Raw genomic sequence first — 21177 nt, 5'->3', positions numbered from 1 at the left:
TTTACAGTGTAAATGCAGAGTATGTCAGTGTAAGAAATGAAACAGCTATTGTGGAAATAATGCTTACTTAATCCTTCCAAAGTTGAACAGATTTAAAGATGTTTTGTAAAATGTTTAAACACAACACAAATGGGAAGTATTGTATGTGAATTTGTCCAAAGATAAATGACAGCATTATGTGACCACTGCTTCCTGTGAGTATGAAGCAGCTCCCAATATTTTAGTATTATTATTATATTTGTACAAATATTGCATTTGCTGGGGAATATTTTCGTTTGCGCATTAAAAAACATTTGATGCGCAAGGTTTTTTTTATGGTATCCAGCATGTGCGCAAAACTGACCAGCTAAAGTATTAAGGAACTAGTTATATTAGGCTTTAGATCAATTGTCTGTTTTTGGATCATTGCGTATATTTCATTTATTTTTTATGTTTTATTTTTTTATTTCTTCTTTCATCGTGTTTCACTGAAATTTATAGACTGGTGGGACTTTTACCTGGTTTTCTTTCACATATTTTCCAATGAGATGAACCCTTTGAAAAAACATATGGTATCTCTGGCAGGTATGAGTAGTCGCATCATGTTTCACTGTTTCACTGGGACATGTTGACTTTGCCAGTGGTGCAAATTTCACAAATGTAACACAGTCATGGCATTGCATTAGACATCAATATGCACCTCTGTGTTGGAGTTCTCACAGACCAAAGACCATTACTAAATGTGTCAGTAGTAAGTTGGAAAATAACAAATCAGTAGACCTGCATGCATTACAAATTAGCCATGCTCAAGTAGTAAAAGGGGCAAGTTTGGTTCACACAGTTCCCTTTCAGCACAATATGCCATAGAAAGGGCACACTTCCCACCACGATGATCTTTTGACCCTAAAAAGATGACCTCCTCAAGATAACTTTCAACCATATGTTGCTTTTCCACGTATACTGAAGACTAACAGCTGACTCAGCCCAACTTGACGAGGCAGAATCAAAGACTCTGCTTGCACATTATCTTTTTTTTCTTTACACTTTATGAACAAATCAGTTGGAAGAAAAGGAAATATGAAGATACTTGCTGTCTTGTGTCATGTGTCATAATATCATGACTTCTACACACCAGACCCTTCTCCTTAGAATGGGAAACTGTACTGAGGGGTGCCAGAGGGGTGAAGATACATATTCAGTTGATATATCTTGTCTATCATCATAACCTACAGGAAAACACAGAATCTTGCAGCAGCCTCACAGAGGTTGAGCCAACCAATGACCAATCAAGCCACAAGTCAGAAAATCCAGGAAAGATGGTTCTTCGTGTGGTGATTTAATGACTATTGCCTGCCACATTAAAAAAAAAAAAAAAAAAATCATGCTCCTCCATAGTTTACTTCTGGTGCAGCTAAAAGGAAGGCTTTTTTTTTTTTTAAGTTCAGCAGCAACCAATCAATGGCTTTTAACATGTCAGGTCTGCAACCATCTACAGTTTTGAGATGGCACAGCACATGACTTTTCATTGAACCCTGAATGAAAAAACTTAGAATTCCATAGTTCTGTTTGTATTAGTAGTGAAGTAGATTGATTAATACATTCAGGCTTGCTACATTTTACTGAAATGTAACCAGCTATTGTCATGGTGTTTGTTAGAGTTGGACAATGGAGGGCAAAGCAAAACTAAATACTTCACCTCTAAAATTGTACTACAGAGAGGAATAAACTGACTGTTGAACAAATAAACCATAGATTATGTTATTTGTGAGGTGGCAGTGCCCCCCTGTGTATGATACAAGGCACAAGAAAGAATTCTAATTATATGTCTATTATATTATCTTAATCATGTTGCTTTTGCAACATTGGTAAAAAATAGCATGTTTGCAAAATGAATAAGCCTAGTAGAAATCAGTTTGAGCAGTTATTTTTCGATAGTGGTATGTTTGGGGAGCATTTGAAAATAGGTAGGTGTGTGGTGAGTGGACATCTAGTGGGTGGGTGGAGTATTGCATGCAACATGGCCCTTTGTGCTGGATAGTCATAGTCAGCCTGTTACATGATGTTACAGAGCATCTTCGCAAATATCAACACTCAACGATAATCTGTTGTTTACAAAAAGCAAAAAACTGTTACTTGATCAATATCAGTAAAACAATGTAATATATCATGATAAAAGTTAAATGCTATAGAATTTCAAATGGATACAATCAAGTATCGTGATAAGTATTTCAAAATTCAGAGCAAACACAAGAACAAACCTTACGTGGGCCAACAATATGTGCAAAGAGTAATTTTTTCAATTATGGCACATCAAGAATACAAGAAAAAACACAAGTTTTACAAAATGTTACATACAGACCTTAATCTTAATTTAATAGCTAATGTACAGGCTGTCCATAAAGTTTCTTACAACTTAAAAAATGTACAAAAGCAAATGTACAGACAGTCATGTGGACATAATTACAAAATGAGGAGTAGATATTGAAGCTGTTTTGCCTCATTTAATGCTCCTCTCCATGGACACCATTAGTTGCACGAAGTACATCAAGACAGTACTCAATTTGTTGCCATCTTCTCTGTAGCACAGCGTCATCAATGAGCACAATGGCATCAGTGATCTTTTGCTTTAAGTGTTGCTTTAAGATGTCCCATATCTTTGTTCAATACATGCTATCTTTATCATAACCCCACAGAACAAGATAGTCAGGGAATCGGGCTATCCCTTCCAAGGGTTAGGGTTAGGGCATTTACCACTGCCTATTTCATCAAATGGGACCTGAAATACACAAATGCAATGTAATTATAAACTTTGATAACCGCTGAGTACATACAACAAATCTGACTACGATAGCTTGTCATTTAGCTTTGTATTTTTTTTTTTTTATTATTGTAAAGAGATTTTATGGACACCCTGTATCTTATAATGTATGATGCTGATAATTTCAACTAAGGGAACAATATCAAATTCTCATGTAACACAGTTAATGCTGGTAAATCTTAAATCAAATCTTAGATTATATCAAATATTTACAATAACTCACAGAGCAACTGGCAATTGAAACTGTCATTTTGAAAGACCTTTAATTTTCAGATTGTGGCTCACAAAAACGCACAACAAAATTACACACAAAAACATCACTTAACTCAGTCCCTTTTGAAGGTATATGAGATTGACAACCAATCTGTAATAATACTGATAGTAATTTAACAGTGTGCTTTTAAGATTTAATCAAAGTCAAATGCTAGAGGGTCTCTCATCAAGAAACCAATGAAGAAGGATACTGTAGACCTCACAGTATGCCTGCTGACTTCGAAACATTGCTTGACAGTTATGTTCTGGCCACAACAGCATAAGTGTGCAGCATCAGTGGCAGTGTGCAACTCATTTGAATTTGCTCACTCAGAATTTGGTAAAAGAGCTCAATGCAGTTTCTGGTATAGCTGAAGGGGTTGTGGTTGCAATTTGATACGGTTTAACACAAAATTGACGTAGATAAGATCAATTTTCTCCTTCACATTTGGTTTATGTTGACAAAGTAAATCATACTGCCTGGCAATCTTCTCGTTTCAGTTGAAATGTCATTTGAGAGATAATTCAGAATCCCAGAGTAAGTGTCAGCATTTTGTATCTCCAGGAATTGTCACACCTGATGAAGTTTCAGCATGAGATTTACGGTTTTGTTCTTCTAATGGGGTGCTGACTCTTTTTTGCAGAAAACTTTAGCGTACTCTGAAACATCTGCAAAGGGCGACTTTTTCTCAGCTATTTTTCATGACAAATCTGGAGCCCAAGTTCATGTACAAGTTGTCAAGGACGTCAAAGTTCATTGCCATTCCGTGTTTGAGGTTGTAAAGTAGGCCCTCATATTATCTGAAAATGCTGTCAAAAGCTGTTTTTATTGGACCATTTATCATTTTTCTCTACATTATGAAGTTTAATATCCCCAGAGAGAAATTGACTTGTTATATCATGTTGAACATTGCCATGAAAATACATGTGTCTTTGTCAGTCCTGAATTTCTCCCAGCTGGTTCAGTCATCCCGGAGAACTCGGACCTCATACAGTTTAGGAGAAAAACCTGTGCTGACTTTGACTGAATGTTCATCTTCTTGAATTTGCTTTAAGTCCAATACGTTTTCTTTATCATCAAAGTCATCTATTATCAGCAAAACAGAGGCCTGTGAGACTGAGACTCTGTGACACAGAGACTGTTCCTGATGGTCATACATTAAAAGCCTGGCCACTTGATTAGCTACTGCACTGTTGTCCTTAAGAACAGCACAACAGAATCTGTCACAGAGATTTTGCATGGCTGATGTTGTTCCACCACATCCAGGTACATGGAGGATGTTCAGCAATCTGCAGGCTCTTAAGTTTTAAGTTTTGCTCAATTAAAGTTTTTTTTTCTCATTTCCACTTTCACATTGGTTCACACACAGTACCTCTAAGGTATTCAGGCTACATTCCACTTATTTTTCAAGAAATACTGTGGCTCCTCAACCAGGTAATAACCAACTGGACTAAGGATCACTGACTTCAGTGAAACCTGAGCTCATGAATACATCAACCAGAGATGTTCATTCCACATTGAGCCTCAGTCAGGTCTTTCCAGGATGTAACTGCATTTTCACTGTCACAAAAGGATTTGTTCTGTGCCTCAGAGCTCCTGGCAGAATATACTGAAGGCCTCAACAAGTGGGTCAATTTTCTCACTCACCGCTGACCTAAGAAAATGGCAAGAAATCTCTTTTTTGGAAGCACATCTTTCTGACACAAGAAAGAAATCACATCTTGAACAGAGGCTCCCTTATCCATCAACCACAAGCCTATGTCTGAAGGTGCCTCATCGTCAATACCTGATGCTGGGTCAAAGTCCAAAACTGCTTTTGGATCGAGCTCTACAAGAAACCCTAGTGATTCAAATTGGCTTGAATGTGCCTTGTTAGTGACTATCACATACTGCTCAAAGTGAGTCTTAAGTCTAAAGACAGAGGTTCGTTATCATGTGACTTAACATTGAGCATTGAGTCCTGTTTTTTTTTTTTTAATCACCCTGAATTGTTTTTTTTTTTTTTTCCTGTTTGTATTTGGAGTTGTGATCTTTGTGTCCTTGTGTCAACAAACTTCTTGTACTCTATAGGTTTAGCATTCGGAGTAGTTGGGAGACTGATATTGCTACCACCACAGAACTGTTGCAGTTTTGACTGTCTCTTCATCTTTGGCTTTTTCCTTGCCTTTTTTCATGTTGTTGAAAATGTGGTATACATTTTCTCCGAAGATTGTTGAGCCTGGAGCGATGTCCACTTCTATGACAAATTTGTCAGATAATGGTTTATTTTTTTGAAGAGTCCAACATGTCAAACGAGTCTGATGCATCTTCTAGCAGTCTTTTTGTAGTGTGTTTGTGCTCAAAATAGTCATCAATTGCACATCGTAATGCATTTTCATAAAATTCTTTATCCTTAACTTTCACTCCCAACACTTGACCATGAGAAAATTTTGGCTCAAGATTAAATGCAAGCCAACACAAAAAGGTAACTATTGTCACGTGATAATATTAGACAGGGACTAGTCCCAGGGAGATTCAGTCACGGCATTCGCTATCCACCGCTGTGACCAACACACTGCACACCACAACATAAGCACCACCGCCAGGTCAACCACACTGCATGCAGGAGTGTAGCTCAAAGAGGTACTCCTTGCTACTCTTCCCCTGCCTAGACAAAAACTTAAAAGAAACAAACACAATTCAGTTTGGATTAACAAGAAAGTATTAAGGACTTATAAAGGACTGACAACAGCCCAATGAACAATATAGTAATTATGGTTTCGTAGCTATTGGGGAATGCTGCTGAACAAACTCGGCCCGGCAAAGCAGCAGTCTGAGACAGTCTCGCTCAGTCTGGATTCCTGCTGAAGGGAGATACTGGGAGGTTGGCGATCAAAGTCAATCAGGATGGCATTGACCTGGATATCCCAAAAGATTACATAAATGTTTAAATCAAAAATAGACCTGCATTTGAAAACAACAACAAGCTGCTATAAATGGCCACACACAACCAGGATTGAGAAAGTCATACACTTGTGTTCAAACCACAGAAGCATTTTCTTCCACAGAGCTTCTTAACCTGCACACATCTCAAGTAGCCCTGTCACCATCTGCCAGAATTCAGACAAAGAGAGCATAATTGCCTTCATCTGGCCTTATATTGGCAGGAAATTCTCCCTACTCCTACCTGCAGAGGGCAGGGCTCTAACTTTACATGTGTCAGCTCTCACAATATTACTCAGCACAATAAACCAAGTATATTTCAAATCCTTCTCATTCAAGTTATACCAGTTTCTCTTCTCTACATGCATCTAGTGTTCAGAGGTTTAAGTAAATTTTAAAAAAGGCAAATTTCCCAGATTTGTAGAAGTGGAAAAAGGCACATGATCAGTAGTGACAAAAATTCACAATTCATTCTCGTAGCCTGTAAAGAGTGGGCATCTGAAGGGCAGAATCCAAGCATGAGCTTCTGTGCCATGCATCACTGATATAACTGTAGCTATTGTCAGGCAGCAGCACTTTACTGGAGCATATCAAATCAGAGCATAAATGCATTAAATGATTGGCAAATAAGGACCTGTTATCAGAAATGTCCACAATAAAGTGGACATTTCAGCCACCTGACAGAGATCTTTATGTGGTAAGCTAAGTCTTTCCAAATCCTGTTTGGTGAGAACATCTCTTCAACACACAATAGTTTGCAGCATGCAGGCTGACCTCCTCCATTCTGCATGGGCTGTGCCTCAGGGCCTGAAATGAATCACTTAAACTCGACGCTGCCTTCTGGAGTAAGACAAACACTCCTGACTTGTTTTAACAAAGTCAGACAGAAATAAATTCTCCTCTGTGCATCAATTAGCCCAGCACCTCCAAAGCAAAAGCATTAACCCAGTACTTAAATGAACCAAAATAATACTTAAATTATGATCAAATCATGGATGCTAGATAATTCGACACAAGAAGCAACAAAAATATACGGATTAACATTTGATTTAATCTATTTAATCTATCGAGAATAACTATAGGGGAGACATGGGCATGGGAGATATGTTTGTAAAAAGGGGAGAGTTGTATCAACACAAAATCCACAAATTAGGGAAGAGATGGATTATATGATCATTTCAGTGTTTACCCACTTCATCCCCGATCTCACATGGTGGTTGCCAATTGCCGCTCTGGAATGCATACAGGCCAACGAGGACACAAAGTATATAATAAGAAATTGGATATTCCGATCAAATAAGATACTGCAAATATGCCAAACTGATTCCGCCGCGAGAAGAAGACTTCACAGCTGTTAGAACTATTTTTCTACGAGATAGTTTGGCTGAGATCGACTTTGCACCGGACTAGGAACTATTCCAATTATGTAACAACAGCGCCACCTGAATGACAAACCACTGGGACCGATGGCATATTGCCTGAAGAGCATAATCTATGTGCTTGGGTGTTACCTATAACTGTTCTGTAAAAAGAAAAAGAAACTTCATACACAGTCCATAGTCATACGTTTCTGATTTTCCACAGCCAGTCCAGACATACATGAAAATGTTATTTTCTTAGTTCATTTGTTTGTGTGCTCTGTGGTGTCGTGATTACCCCATAACCATTTAAATGTGTTTTACAGTGAATCAAATAAAACCATGTCCACCGAAGTAATCACAACAAGCAGAGAAAACTGTACTTATCAAAACGATACATTTATCTTTGTTGTATATATAACTTCACACTTGGGTGAATGAAAGGCGTAGTTAAAATCCAAACACCGCCCTTGCTACGCCCTTAAGCTAAATGGAGAAATTCGATTGGACCAAATTCGCGGAGACAACAAGACAACAACCGTGGGTCGGCCCCCAAGTAAAAGTCGTCAAAATGAAATTTCACGCGGTCTTGAATTTGGTGGAGTTCTGGGGAAGTTCTGAAGAGGAGAGCTTCAGCAGAAAAAGAAACTCAGAAGTCAGAATTTATCCGCTAAGCTACAGAAGCTAGGTTCCAACTTGAAGCTAGGCTGCTGAAGACCGGAACAAGATTGGCTGCACGGCACTCAGCCTCCAGCGTCTCGAGTTGCCGTAGCAACCAGGGCCGCTTGTGCTGCCCGCGGCTCCGGTCTGTTTTCATCAGGAAAGAGAATAATAATTCGGATATTAATTTAATAACCAAGCTAATCGCGCGAAAGACAAACTGCCGCTGAAGAGGGACGAGCCAGACCGACAGCCACTTCAGCCGAGGACCAGTCTAGCTTGGGAGGCCATGACGAAGGACCTCGACGCGGCCGCTCTCGTCGGACATCTCCTGCTCTTTGCTTGGCCAGTTGAGTCGTCTAAGTATGGTGTAGTATGATGGCGTTTATATGCTTCCCCAGGCATGACTATTAGACAACAGTGAATAAGCTTTTAGCTGTAGAGCTCTCCTTCCTCAGACAGACTACCCTTTGTATTTTGATAAACGATCTGCCACTCATTCATTTCACAGACTGTCTCAGGCTCCCTCACACGCAAATTGCACTGTATTTGAGCTTTCTTTGTTAAAAATTATCTATAATCTGTAGAAGCTGTCACTTGGGTATCATATTAGTCTCACTAAATTAGTCAAAAATAAATAAATAAATAACAAAAACAAACATGTGATTCTCATTCTTTGAAAATGGAATTACCACAACCCCTACATTACTCAACCAAAAGATGAGACTCTGCAATACAAATGTGTTGCAAATGTGTGTGGCAAATGAAGCAATTTCTTTGACGTAATATGATCATGTTGTATCTTATTTACCAAGATCAAGAGTGTATTAGTCATCAAAGGCTTTGTCTTTTGATGGCAAATACCACAAGGAAATGCTGATTCTCTGACAAATGTTTTACATGTTTGATAACATTTTATTCAGGAGCCTGTCATGGCTCATATTTTTGGCTTGTCTTGTTTTACCTGCCCTGTTGACCTCTGCGCTCCTGCTTTCCCTGTTCCTCCTCCCCTTGTTGCTTTTCTGCTCTCCTCCTCCCATATGTGACAAGGCACATTGACGCTGCATTTACCGGCAGTCAACCCATTATGCATACCCTCCTTGGACTTCTCTTCAGTGCCAGAGTATCCTGCCTGTTAAATTCAGGCTTGTTTGTTCAGCCTCGCCTTTTATTATCACTCTCTGATGTTACTTTGTCTTTTTATAATGTTGAGCACAGTCGCTTGACTGTTAAAGAACTGGTTTTACTTAATCAGTTTCTGCATTGGGGTCCAGTTTTTTGGTGAGCCATGACAGTCAATCCTAAACTTCTGTTCATTAAAATTTTTTGTATAAAATTTCTGTATATTTGAGCCACCTCATTGTCACACCCTCCATGCTGACTGACAGGAGTTGTGGGGGCTTAGGCCTATCTAAATCGATTACCATCTCCTTACGGATGGAGGTGTTTAGGAAAAGGTAGTTCTTAACACAGCCCTCACCATCTCCCTATAATCATCATCCCCATTACTCTTGATACATGTCACAACTGCAGTGTCTTCTGAATATTTCTGGTCATGACAGGACTCGGTTGCAATGGAAAGTCCATCATCTTGTACAGTATCAACACAAATTGTACCAGTGTCCTCTGTGGAGCCCCTGTGCTGCTCAGGACCATGTCAGATAAACAGTGATGTGAAGTATTTGCCCCCTTACCGACTTCTTACTTTTTTGCACCTTTGTCACTCTTAGCCATTTCAGATCAAGCAAACTGTCACGGTGCGAGTAGGGAGAGCCAGGACCCAGATGCAGAGTAAGAAAAATCAGATTTATTGTGACAAAATTTCACCTTGTGGGAAAAATGCAGAATAAGCAAAGTACAACTGAAAATCACCACAAGGGGCAAGTAACAAAGAAACAAAATCATTTTGAAGGGAATACTCAAAATAAGGGAGAGAACAGGAGAGAACTCACTGGCGAGAAAATAAAACCCAAGTCTATTACACAGGGGAGGGGCGGCCACTGCTGTTAGTGTTGTTGCTGCCATTGGTGGTGTTACTGCTGCTGTTGACACAAATGGTCTCACCAATCAATGTGTTTATAAATGTGGCGGATGAAAACCATTGTCATTTAAATAAGCACACTTTTAAATCTACAGTGGACTACAGACTACACAGTGGCCTCAAATCCTCAATGTTATTGAGTTCTAACTCAAATAATATTATTATTAACATTGTTATTATTATTATTGTTACTGTTGTTGTTAGTGTTATTAATATTGTATTTGTTGTTTATGTAAAGCTAGTCATGGGACAAGGTATGAAGGATGTCCTCAGTCACTGGAGCAGCTCTCTTTTTGTTTTCTTTTTTTTTTTTTACCTGGTCTGTTCATCAGCTGGGGCAGGCAGTATGAATGCTCATGGTGCCTTGTTGTGCTGAGACAGTTTTACTCTACGAAGAGGAAGAAGGAGTCTGACAACCCCCTGTCGCCATCTGTGCTTAATTTTATCCAGCCCCCGACTGGAGGCAGTCCACAGAGAAACAAGGCAACCAAAGGACCCCAGGCCCGTTGGGCACACCCCACACAGCATGGGCTAAGCCCATGGGCATGGGGCCCCCTGCCTAAGCCCCCAGCAAGGGCCCTGTCACACACTGGTGAGGCCGACGCTCGTCCACACCCCATGCTCGGACAGGGCCAGCTGCAGCCCACCGCCCCTGGACAGAACTGTCCTCTCACTCCTTCATCCAATCCCCCCAAAAAAAGAAATGAAAAGGAAACACCCCCATTCTCCTCCAACCAAACAGGGGCCGAGCACTTCTCAGGCGCAGACGTAGCCAGGCCCAGTAAAACCACCAGCCAGGGGCCCACCGCACAATGGCAAGCTCCCCCCTCCCCTGAGAATGCCAAACAGACCCCCAGGCCCAGATTGAAGCATTACCTCATCCACCAGGCCTCAGAGCCCCAGCCCAACACTGGCGCAGTTTGGCACAGGGGCAGCAAGCCGGCCCCAGCCCCCCCCATCTCAGCATGGGTGCAGAGTGCATGTTGTGTGTGAGAGTGTAGATCCGATGGTGTGGATGACTGGGATGTAATTAAAATTGGAGGAGGCAGACTTGGGTGCAGGAACCCTGCTGTTTTAGATTTCTCCTTTTTTGTACTTTGGGTGACCTTTTTTTGTATTCTTGTGTGCTCACTTGACCAGTTAAAATGACATCATGTCACATTAATGTTTACCAGACAGTAAAAACCTGTTATCAGTTTACTGTGATTGTGAGCTTCTTGTTTAGTTCTTTAATTTTCTTTATGTATTTGTTGACGCTTCATTCATGTTTGGTATGTCTGGTAATTAGTGGTAAGCAGTGGTGTGTTTGCGCATATATTTTCATCTTAACACACCACCAACGCAATATGAATGCAAGAAAGTTATGATAACAAAGTAAATGTCACACATAATTCACAGATGAATTGAAAATAAAAATTAACAGTGTTTTATGCCATCGCTTTATTTTGAAGCCTGGCCCGAATATTAAATGCACATTTGCACTGGTTTCACTGTCGGCAGAAAATGGGTGTTCCATAATTAGAAAATTCTCATGGGCACTGTGTGTGTATTTCACTACATTTAATAGTTAAGGGGTCTTCCTTCAAATTGCCTTTAGTCTTTGGTGGTTATGGGAGAAGATCCAGTGTGTCATCACCAGGGTTGAGGAGTAACAGAATACATGGAACGGCGTTACGTAATTAGGATACAAATAAAACCAATGTAACTGTATTCCATTAAAGTTACAGGAAAAAATTACGTAATCAGATTACAGCTACATTAATTAAAAATGGGGATATTAGCAGGATTAAATAAAAAAATATATATTATAAAATATTATAAATATTTTTATATTAAATATTATAAAATAAAGAATGACATACTACTATACACATGCGTACATCACAACACTTCACAAGCTTCACACCTATCGAGTGAAACTGCAGAGTTGCGGATTTATTATCATGGTGAGTGAAAAATAAATGTCTTTACGGGGCGAAAATCTCACCATTATTTTGTCTTTAAAGCAGAAAATGTTACTGACTACATTTTTTTACAAGTAATTAGTAATTGTATCTGAATAAAATTTTCAGGTAACCCTTCCAATCACTACATAGGCTTTTGCCAATAAAACCTAAAGTAATAAACCCATAAACTAAAAGCCATCATTGCTAACAAGAAGAAAGGATCCAGGTACCTGGTCTCCTGAGCCTCCTGCCGTTATTCTGCTGGTCTCTAATGAAGGGTGATTAAAGTGGTCCTGTCCTGCTCCTAGGTTTTCAACCTGGCACTGGGTTTGGCACACCGTTTACTCCCATGTGAATTACATCAAAATTATTAGCTCATTCTCCATCATGGTCTCAAAAGATTTCTTTCACCTGTCTGCTTGTAACATGCAGTCAGACAATGTGATTTGTGGTTTGTTTCCTTATGTTGCAATGTTAATGATCATACAACTTAAATGCATATTGAAGTTCCTGAGAGATGCTTGCCCAGTAAGCACGACAAACTGCCACCAAAGAGGACAACAGTTGGAAAGAAACACAAGAAAACTAATAAAGAAACATCACAACTCCTATAAAAGATGACCTAATGAGCTAATATCCTTTCTATCCATTCTTACTTCACCTCTGTGCTTACACCACTTACATCTAGGTGAAGCTTTTTACATAATTTTACATAGCAACAGGAGTGAAACTGGTGTATATAATCCCACCCCTGAGTATGATGACAGAGTATAATGCCAGTGCTTACTCAGTCCTGCCCAGGTTTCCTATAGACTGGCATCACCTAAGGCTCGGATCATCATTTATTCTTCTCCTTTAGCAAAATACGTAAAAGGTAATAATTTGTTTTGTTGATTATGTCTGTCTTTTGCCTTCTCAAAAGTTTAGGGTTAGGTGTTTTGTGATTTTAATAGCTTGCAATTTCAAATGTTTCAATGTTTATACATTTGTATTTAATGATTACTTCAGTGGGCAGTGTTTAGCGGTGCTGCCCCACAACAAGGATGGCCTGTCCACGCAGTGTGAGCTGGGATTGGCTCCAGCACCCCTGTGACCCAGAAACCGATAAGCAGTTGAAGATGAATGAATTCATTAATTAGTTGAGTTATTTTTGATGCACAGTTAGCACCATAAACTCTGGAAGTGTCGGGTTTGGCCTGTTTTTTTAGCAATCAGTGGGTCTGTACTGGGATATGTCACTTTATGGCTAAAGAAAGCATGAAAAAAAGACCTAGATCTAGAAGTTATTGTATAGTAATGAAACTGGAACAAGTGTAATTTTGCCTTCTCTTGTGTTTGTTACATATTCATGAAATTCCCCCTTGGATTAAAAAAGTATTTCCAATTCTTGTTCAGTTTCTAACAAAGGGAAAATGCCTACCCCGAGATACGTGCAGCAGCAGCAGCAGCAGCGGCGGCGGCGGCAGCAGGAGCGGCAGCGGCAAAAGCAGCGGCAGCTGCAGCAACGTCGGCGGCAACAGGAGCAGCAGCGGAGGCAACAGCAGCGGCGGCGGCAGCAGCAGCAGCAACAGCGGTGGCGGGAGGAACGGCAGCGGCAGGAGCAACAGCGGCAGGAGCAGCAGCGGCGGAGGCGGCAGCAGCAGCAGCAACCGCCGCCGCTGCTGCGGTGGCATGGCTGTTGCATACAATAGAGGAGGTGACCTCAAGCATTACAAGGCTTCGTCCTTGTAAAGCAGCTGAGCCAGATGGTGTGTGACAAGACTATTCAGGGACAGTGCAAACCAACTACCTGAGCTCCTCCGGTATATCTTCAGGAAATCATTCAACCTCAGTCATCATATTCTGTGAAATATTTGTTGACTGTCTGTTTAGGAGTTCCAGCAGTTTTGGGGAGTGCTTTTAGTGACTACATTAAAAAAATCTGTATTTCCTCATGGTATTTCCCATCAAAGGAAAACAAAGCCCATCCTCTGATGACAAATACATTCATGATCTTGGTCAAGGTAAAACATTACTTCAAAGAAATTGTTCAATTTCCTGTTTTGCCAGGCCAGACTTTCCCACCATTTCATTGTGCAACACATTTGTATTGCAGTCTCTTGGTTGAGCAATGTAGTGATCATGTTAGTTCCATTTGCTAAACTTCTGATAGTGACACACCTATAATAAACTGAAACTTACTGATGCTGGTGTCTACGGACTTACTACAGGCCACTTGGTTTCTTGTGTGCAGTAATAAGCAAAAATCAAACAAAATATAGTCAATATTAGGTTATCGGCACATGGCAATTTATTCACAAATTATTGAATGAAAAATCGAGTGTCTGAAATAATTAATATTTAATCTAAAATGCACACGTGACTTTTTTATTGCTTTATGTGATTGTTTTCTTTAAGCTTTTGAGATGGCCTCTTGTGAACACGTGTCACACAAGAGGTGTGAGGTTCTTTTATAACAAGCACTGTATTTCCACTGTTAGACTCAGGTATGGTCTTAAGTAATTTATTACGGCTAAAAAGACATACCACAGCAATGACGGCAGTATAAAATGGCTGACAGAAATGGGATATATCCAAATAAATTTTACCACTCAGCCAGGTCGGTAAATCACTGAAGTCTTTCCAGAGTTAAAAAAAATAAATAAATAAAGTGTCTGTGGTGAGCAAACGTTCAGGATGGGGGAATGTTAACTGAATCCTTGTTTCTGCGAAGGAATAGCGAGAGGTCGGCCTTGTGGAGTTGTCTTGGCGCCTTCTCCACGTGGCTGCGCAGCACTGCCTCCCACGGACTGCCGTTAGCTTGTGTGTCTGTCGCCTTGCGTCCTCGAGCCGGTCCCGGGCCTCGTCTCGGGTAGCTGCAGCTCCACCTTCAGTCCGTGCAGATCCTCCGTCCTGTCCTGTCCCTTTCCGTGTCTCCCTTCCTGTTTCCTGGTCTCCTATATACCTGCGTCCAATTGCACTTAATACTAGAACGTCCAAGACAAGACAAGACAAGTCATTTTGACCGTTTTGAAATTTCTATGTGCAACAACTTTGTTGAATAAAAAAATACAATCATGCTGGTACCTGACTTTTGCTAAAAGTGTCTGTATTTTAATTTAAAATGCTTTTATGTAAAGCACACAAAAGGCAAAGTAGATATAATTTTTACCTATTTCGTCCATAAGCGGTCATTTTGACCGCACGGAATTTCGCGGTATTGAATATCATATTTCCCGCGATTAATGTTTTATTTTAGTTGCTCAGCAACTATCATTGTCGGTCAACTCACGATCGATCTCGGATTATATTTGAAAATACATTAATCTGTATTCTGTATAGCATTGTTTATACCAAAGTTTAGAATAAGGAGTCTCGACAATGTCTGAAATGAATGAGCGAAGAAAGAGAAAGATGACAGCTGCCATGGCACTGGAGATTCTCCAAAACTTGGACAGCGACGATTCCGATGGAGGGGATCTGTCAGAGGAGGAGAGTGATAGCGACCTTTCCTGAATGAATGAAAATATGTTTTCATCCGACAGTGAATCCGAGTTCGTACCGAAGAAAGGAGTCGACCTTCATCGGAGAATGTAGGCCTGCCAGGTGAGCTCCGCTGTCCTGTCTTTTTCTCCTGCTGCGCCACTGTTATGTCCCGTGCTGCCATTTTCTCCACGACCCTTTGAGTATTACCATTATTATTATAGTTAGCCGATTCTTCTTCTTGCTATTATTATTATTGTTGTTTTTGTTATAGGCCCTCCCGAACCAGTACACGACTATGAGCCAACTGTCTCCACTACGTACACTGTGCTAGCCAATCATGAGTCTCAGGGGGTGTGTCTCACCATCTCATCCTCAGTCCACAAAGCCTGCATTATTAGAATACATCATAACAACATGCTGTAATATAAACACCAATAAAACATGTAGCAAATACAAATGTGCATAGATATAAATATTTATGAAACTTCTATATTTACATTCAGGTCTGGCTGTAGCTATTTTGGTGCTTTCTGTGTTCATAAATAAAGTCCATCCACACTGTTGCACCAGTGCATTATGCCTGTTGTGTCATTCTTCATATACAGTAAATTAGGTACTGAAAAAATCTATTTTATTTGACTAAGATCTGCATTCACTGTAATTTATTAGCAATGTTGAACTGTAATTCTTTTTCTTTCCTCTTTCAGCTTTTCTCTATTTGGGGTTGCCACAGCAAGTCAGCTCTGTGGATGATTTGGCCACAGTTTTTATGCTGAATGTCCTTCTTGTCGCAAACTCTTCCTTTAGGGCTGGGTGATAAAACAATATAAAAGTAATTTCCGCTAACCCTAACCCTGTTCAGAATTGAGACTTTTCTGTTTTGTATTACCTATTTTATTTTTTTGTAATTGACCAAAGAATTCAGTTGTCAATTTGTTTGTGTTCCCCTGTAACAATTTAAGCTTCTGACTGGTCAGAATTAAGATTAAGTAGTTTATTATATAATCATTTTATTAATTTGAAATACAGTTCTACAAGCTCTGTAGTACATTTCATATGCTTACCTTCTGACAGAAAATAAATAATATTTATTTAAAACCAATAACATACATTTGATTGACAGCTTTATCAGCCAATGGTGACGTTGGTTGGCCTGCAACGTCAGATCAGTCTCAGAATTCAACGTACATATTTTGTAAATGCGCATTCAGCAAATCATATGCTCCATAATTTATACAAGTGTGCCTCAAAGTTACAACTGTGAAGTCCAACATACATACATACATACATACATACATACATACAACTACAAAACCAAAGCATGTGCATTTGTGAAAAGAATTCATTCATTTTGAGACTGTTCTGACTCCATTGTATTTCTGACCACCATTGATTTTAACTGTGAAACTCATACTGTTCATATCATCGCCCCTTCCCAACTTCACCCAGATCGTTGAAGAACAAATTGCCCCCTAAAGTTTGTGCTCTATTTAAATCTAATAATTCAAACCACCACCGCCACCGCACACCCCAAGGGGGGCCCAAGCAATACCCCCACAGGCAGACACTGGGGGGCAAAAGGCTGCAGGGTTGGGGGTTGTGGTGGCGCAAAACAACAGCCACACCTTCACTACGCACCAAGACCAAGGAGACTACAACTGAGGCAAATTGTCTGTGTCCCAGGAACAGTCATGAGAAGGGAGAGAAGAAGCAGCATAGCCTTGCACACCAACAAGTGCCAGACCCAGAATGGCCGCCAGGACCCATGAGGGTATGGTACAACAGTGTGTTCCAACACTGCTTTTATGCAGACAGAGGGGGTGTCAGTAATCCAGAAAAGTTGGAACACCTGTGGGAATTATTAGGGCCAACTTTCAAGGCTTGATCAACCTCCATTGCTGCAGAACAGCTTTAAATTGTTAACCCATTTTGTGTTCCCTTAAAAAGGCCTTTTTGTATAATTCTGAAACATAATTTTTCAGTTTTGGGTAACCTTACCTTTTTTAAAGAAAACCTCTGGCAATGTACCTTTTACCTTTGCACTATTTCAAGCCATTCATTGGACTTCAACAAATCAACTAATATCTTGTTACTTGTAAGGCTACACGGATTCAACAACTGAAAAAAGACAGAGATGTGATTCCAAAAGAAAGCTAATTTAATGATTGCAAACTTAATGATTAAAAACTGGAAGCAACTGGGGAGAGGTTGGGTAGTAAAACAAGGATGATGCCAGAATGATGCGCTATTACATAATCATTTTAACATAGCTTTTTATAACCCAAACATTTCAAATCTGCTCCACTTCATGGGGTTATGGGATAAAATCTTGATTTGTAACAGAAGCGATGCTTGTGACGAGCCAGGGCTGCACGCAGCCTGTGTTGCGTTTCTCATTCTCACTGTTTCTTCACCAGGTCACCAGGTTTTTCCAGTCGACTCGCACTTCTTACCATGTAATACAAACTAAGGTGTAAATAAAAATATATCAGAATATAGCAACTTCTGATCAACCCTTATCAATTTCGGGCTTAAAAATACAACTTTCATATAAACCACACCCAGTTTTTGTTTAAGTCCCATGGAAAGATGCCTTGCTTCACCACGTGAAAAATCGTATGACTCCCCTAATGAAGCTTTATTGCGTGGCGGTTTTGAATGAGGGTGGGGTTTTCAAACTACCACATAATTGTTTATAAATGAGCACAGTCTTTCGAGACTTCATGGATTTTTAAGAGGAGAGTTTTGTGTGCGTTATTGCTATAGTTTAATTGATTGACAACCAGAGAGAGTGAGGTATAGGTAAGATTAGCACACTAAGATTAACAGCCACACAGTTATACACTTACACTGGCACACATACATACTCAAACACTATACATACTGATTTCACTGCCATGAGAAAGAGTCTTCTCCAAAACTGGAGAGGTAGTGACAAAGAAGAGATGTAATCTTGTTTTTAAATAAAAATCTCTGAACAACACAAACTCAGCATCCAGATGATGCCAGCATCACCAGCATTTTGTACTATTGTTACACAAGCATTTCAAAAGCATATCTCTATTGTGTACAGTATTTTATGGTGGCACAATCACATTATGATTATATTCTTAATGTAAAAAAAAAAAAAAACTTTTGAAAATTTAAGATGCACATAGAAACCTTAATTGTGAAACATACTCAACAGTGCTTTACTGTTAAATTAGATCTCGGCCTTTATTGTTCCATGCAAATATTGTGTTGAGTGTTGGCCAGCAGATGTCATTATATTCAAATGCTTTGAAAAACTGAACCATTTCAACACATTTGCTTCATATTGTTTCATTGGCTCAGAAAGCTTTGGTGTCTTCATTGCTGCTTTTAACTAGTGGCTGCATTTCCTACCTCAGAGTCACAGACAGAGGCCCAAATGGCAACCAGACAGAGACAAAGAAAAAGCCAGCCATGATACCACAGGTGTTTTAAATTCCCTCAGGTGAATCAGGGACCTGGGATAGGTTGGACTGGACCACAGATGCTGCATTCAAGAACCAGCAGTCTACTTGCCATTAACATGAATACTGGTCTTCCCATTAGGTAGACAGTTATAGGACCAGCAAGTACCAGGAAAGGCTTTTAACCCTGCAATACACACAGCATTGTTCCTTGTTTGCATGTAAAATGGTTAATAAACCAAAGAATTTGGTTTCCTGAGCTGCCTCAGTGGAAATTTGAGCCTGGGTTTATTTTTTTATTATTATTTCCACCATCCATGGATCTTCGGCCGCTCTTCCATTTCTGGTGTTGCTGGAGCTAATCCCAACCAACATTCCGGGCAAGGGCAGGGTACACCCTGGACAGGTCACCAGTCCATCTATAGGGCCAACACACAGAGACAGACAGAGACAAACAACTACTGACACTCACACTCAGACCCACAGACAATTTAGAGTCATCAATCAACCCAAACATGATGTCTTTGGACAGTGGGAAGAAACTGGAATACCCGGACCAAACCCATGCAGACACGAGGAGAACATGCAAACTCCACACAGAAAGGCCCCAGGCCTGGAACAACCTGTATCAGATACGCCCCACAACCTTCTTGTTGTGGGGTGACAGCGCAAACCACCACATACCCCTTATTATTATTCATTATTCTCAAATTGAGGACAAATTGCCTCTACAGATAGTATCTTTAAATACATTCCCTATTCCAGTTTGCAACCTTGAAAATCTTTCAATCAGGCAGATTCCTAAATGTATTTATTTATTTATTTTTAGGATGTAAAAAAGGTAATATGCACACTCCATTTTAATTTTGAGATCTGTGACACATATACATGGCTGAACCATTTTAGCTTAGTTTTCAGAGATCAGTACACAAGCAGTGAAACTGATACAGACCCTGGGACCACATGCAAATCTGTTTCAACCTGAAGCAACTGCAATCCCTATTTCACTAGGGATTAATGATTAATTGAAATACATGTAAAGTAAAAGAAATAGTGAATGGTCCGTAGGCTTAGATTAAGTGTCGGTATCAAAAGACAAATAATAAAGTGTGTACAGATTAGCATTAAATTATGTAAGGTGCAGTAGTTACAGCTTTACTATCAATTCTTCCATACATATCTCCCACACAAACAGAGGATTGATATTGCATTACTCTCCAGACCGATGGTGCATTATGTAAAGATTAAATAATACAAATAATCTTAAAAAAAAAAAAAAAGCACAGCAAAATATACATACAACATATGAGTATAAAATTGCAATCCAAACCTAATATTTACTTAATGGCAAAGAGCAAAGGCAAAAATGTCCAATGCTGTACAAAGTAGCCGGTGCAGCTGCTGAGTGCAGAGAGTGTGTGCGTGTGTGTAATATTTGAGAGTGAATAGATCCTGGGGATATCATAGTTAAGTGTAGAAGGAGGGGCTGGGGGGGGTCAGAATTCTATTTGTTTGCTGGGGGAAGAGAGGGGAGAAGGGAGGGTGAAAAGAGGAGAGAGAGAGGTGAGAGTGAAGCCGTCTTTGAGTCTTCTAGTCCTTGCCTGGAGACCTTAATGAGAATGTAAGAATATAAGTTATAATTAATTCAGAGTTTCTTGCACTCAGAGGGTAAAGTTAAAGAGTCTGATGGCCACTGGCATGAATGATCTCCTGGGACAGTCAGTGTTACATCTCAGTGGGATGAGTCTACAACTGAAGCTGCTCCTGTGCTTGGTCAGCGCTTGGAGTATGCCATGATGTGCTGACCTCTCCTCTGCTCTGACATGATGGCAAGGGAGCTCCGCCACCACACCATCACCAGCCTTATGGTGTTTTTGATAGAAATGAGAAGTGGACATACTATGTGAAAAACTCTGTACTACAACTTGGGCACGGGAAAAAGCAAAAATGGAGAGTCACAGAGCGTCTTTATTACCTGTGTGATGTCATCGGGGACCCCTGCTGAGGGCACCGGCATCCAGCCAATGCCCTCTTGTTCAAACTCAGAACCACACCCTAGGGGTGGATCCTGGGGTCATGGCGCCATTTTCAAACAGGCAGACAACTCTGGCTCAGGCTTCAGGAGGGACATGTAGGCCTCACTATTCTTCTTTTCAGAGCACATTGGAGGTGATCCCAACACTGCCCTCTCACCAACTGCACCACTGAAATTTGGGTGGGTATACAGACCCCGGTTCGGGGAGGGGGGAGAAATAGAAGAGGAGGAGATAAAAGTAGGGATGGGATTCAGACCCTGGTTCG

General features: G+C 40.2%; 1 pseudogene; it reads right to left on the bottom strand.

Moving 5' to 3' along the window:
• Positions 1–3214: 3214 nt before the first annotated feature.
• Positions 3215–6755, bottom strand: LOC115062246 (sterile alpha motif domain-containing protein 9-like; annotated as a pseudogene).
• Between the last annotated feature and the right edge of the window lie 14422 nt (positions 6756–21177).

Source organism: Echeneis naucrates, chromosome 21 (assembly GCF_900963305.1).
Source record: "Echeneis naucrates chromosome 21, fEcheNa1.1, whole genome shotgun sequence".
NCBI lineage: Eukaryota > Metazoa > Chordata > Actinopteri > Carangiformes > Echeneidae > Echeneis > Echeneis naucrates.
This window is presented reverse-complemented; position numbering and strand designations above follow the sequence as displayed.